Below are 3,188 nucleotides of genomic sequence, written 5' to 3' on the forward strand. Positions count from 1 at the left end.
CCCCACAAGTGGGGCAGTTCAGCCGTGGGGCCTCGGGGGAGCAGGGGCTGAGGCGCAGGCGGCCCCGCAGGAGGCCCGGCGAGAACGGCCAGCGGGGTCTTCATAAGGCTGCGGGATTTGTGAGAAGAACGTTGTTAGAGGTCTCTCTCTTTTTTTTTTTCTTTTTTTTCTTTTTTTTTTTTTTTTATTGTTACGGAGAGGAAAAGTGCACAGCTTCCCCTTGGGAATTTGGCTGTCAATGCCTGACTGGACACTTTCCTCATCAAAGGAAAGAAAACAGAGCCAGCAGTCACGTATATCTGCTGATATCCTTGAGGAGCATGTGGCTCCAGCTCGAACTCGGATCCACCGCTGATCTACAAAATATGCATTTGTTCCTTACCAAGTGCCTAAAGGAATATTTCTCAACAGAGTGCAAAATACTTTAAAAAAAAAATTTAAGTGTACTTTATAATTTGGTGATTTAATTTGCAAAACTGCCTGGCAACACTATGTGTGATTAAAATCTTTTAAGGTTAAACGATTCCTAGTGCTGTGTATTCAAGGTCAAGTTTTGCACTTTTGACGTCAGTAAGTATATTAGCACTAGCTTTTGTAGGAGCGAGATCTGATCTGCTGTATTTTCCTCATAGTTTTAGTTTAAAAAATCTAGGTGTTCAGCATCAGTAATTTGGCATTCCTCCTCAGATTTCTCTGGATGTGCTGATTTACATGAGCTGATCAGCCAATCCTAAATTTTAAACCCAGAGTATAACACACTGATCTCAAATTTTTCAAGTAATACAGATGGCAGGAGTTTTTCATAGTCAAAAATAAACATCACTAACTCATGAAATAATCACAAATGCTTAAACAGCATTCTTAAAAGTAAACACAAAATATTTTCAGTCTTACAAGGACCAAATTCTCACTGCTTCCTCTAATTTTTCACTTTGCTCTGAAATGCTGATATTCTTGTTATCTCAGAAGGTTTCAGGGTTTTTGCCTTCTACAACACATGCTAACACTGGAGGCTTGCCAATGACCTAAATGACCTAAAGTAGATGACTTTTTTTTTTTTTTTTGAAGTTTAAAGGTTAAAAAACAAGGTTTTTTTCCTGGAAAATACTTTGGAGAGCAATGATTGGCCACAACACCTGCTGTGGTGCGGGGTTGCTATCTGCAGTTGCATTTTGTTTCAACGAGAGTCAAAGGCGCTTTGTAACCGAAGCGAGAATGTCCAACTTCAACTGCTTGTGTCGCAAATGTACTTCACATGAATTTCACATAGGAACAGTTGTTAATAAAAACAATACCACTATCATTAAAGCTGTCATTGTCGCTAAAAGGTATAACTGAGCTCCCAGGGAACTGAACTCTTGGGTGCTGCTTAAATCAATCACGCCCTTCAGTGGGAGTCTTACAGATTTCACATTACACCAGAGCAGGCTCTAATTTTGTTTCATGAAGAAACAGTTCTGATGTTATTCATGGTCAGCACCAAGATGGGCTTATATTAGTAGATAAATGACCTTTATTAACATTAATTTGGGTTAGAAGTCACTTTTTAAAAATACCAAGCTTCTCTATTCTACATATTATGAAGCTGATTTACCCCAGAAAACTATATAATGAGACTTCAGAGGGTTGTGAGGATACACTCTTTTGCAAATATCCATAAATTCTGTGGGATTTGGGTTCTTCTAGAGACTGTGAGCTCATCTGCTCCAAATCCTGAGTTTCTACAAGCAAGCATCTAAATTTTACCATCTTGTTTCCCATAGGAACCAGTGTTTGAGAAATACAGCTACTTATGTATAAACGTATGCATTACACTGTTGACATATATAGGTCTGAAAACTGGCTACATGAACCTCCAGCCCTATTCTACCTCCCCACAAGCGATAATGTACTTGTGCTGCTCTTCCACTCCCTCCTTTTCTATTTTTTTGCTGCTCACAGCTAGCACTGATTTCCTCAAAGCAGATGGCTTGTGTTTTCTCAAAATTAGTAAGGGAAAAAAATCCACAAATAAGACACATGAATAAAAACTACTCTTCAGCTTTACTCTTTGGTTTTCTTTTTCCTTATATACTTTTTCTGTTTCTCTACCCTAAGACCTGAATTTCCTTTTCTACAGCTTCTCTGTCCAAATTTGTTCTTCATTCCCTCCTCCTAACGACCAGTCTTTCATGGTTGCAAATATACTGGCCAGCTGTTTATTCCAAAATTGCTTAATCCCAGCTGCACCTGCTACAGCTTTTAGCATTAAAATTAATTTATTAACGAGGTAAATCAGTTATTTCTTATGCTTGCAACATTTCTCTTTACATAAAAATCAGGACTTAAAAGTTAGCCTAGTCATGGGTAATATCTGAAAGATATTGCTTCAGTAAGCCCTTAAATGTGGGCTAATAGGGTATAAATTATAACATACAAGTACATAATCTAGGGGATTTATTGTCAGGACCAAAAGAAACAAGACTCTAAGAATGTACATTTGGGAGATGAATAAGACATTCTCTGTTTGCCACTAGGATTGAGGTCAATAATATCCATTTTAAAGCAATTAACCCAGCGGGCTAAATGACGTGAAAATTATCATGCTGAAAGACTAATGGGCTATTAAATCCATCTTGCTTCACTACTGATGGGCATACAAAATTAATCCTGGGATTAGGTATACCGGATCTGTGGTTAACTGCTACTGCAATATTTGTATATGAAGGGTTTTCTTAAAATGCTAAGAAAGAGCACAGCAAGTGTATCTGGCAAGAATATTTGCCTATATGCTCTACTAAAGATTCAGTCAGATTAGTCTGTCTGTACCTGGCCTTATTTAAGCAGTAGCTTTTTGTTAATGAATAGATGCATTTTAGCAAGAGATCAAAGAAGAGAAGTCATGGTAATGTTTATAAAAATCATTACTGATTGTTGACAGTTACTTAAATCTAGAAAAATTAACTTCAGGAAATGGTCACACAAATATGATTGAATTATAAAACTGGTTTTATTTGAAATGCCATTTCCCTTTGACATTTCCCACCCACTCTATGACATTAACATGGTAGAAAAGGTAAAATGATCAATAGCCCTGCCTTTATAACAGCTGAAACAGACCTCACAATACAAAGGCACAGTCACAACAGCTTGGGTTTTTTGTAACACAGAAGTTAGTGGTCTTTTTTTTTTTTTTTTTTTTTGGGGCC

The 3,188-nt window shown here is 37.5% G+C and overlaps 1 protein-coding gene across 10 annotated transcripts in view; it reads right to left on the bottom strand.

The window, feature by feature from the left end:
- Positions 1-3,188, bottom strand: part of AGFG1 (ArfGAP with FG repeats 1) — a 44,411-nt gene that overhangs the window by 36,228 nt on the left and 4,995 nt on the right. The window lies entirely within an intron of this gene.

Source organism: Athene cunicularia, assembly GCF_003259725.1.
Source record: "Athene cunicularia isolate RWA chromosome 9 unlocalized genomic scaffold, athCun1 chr9_part1, whole genome shotgun sequence".
Taxonomy (NCBI): Eukaryota; Metazoa; Chordata; class Aves; order Strigiformes; family Strigidae; genus Athene; species Athene cunicularia.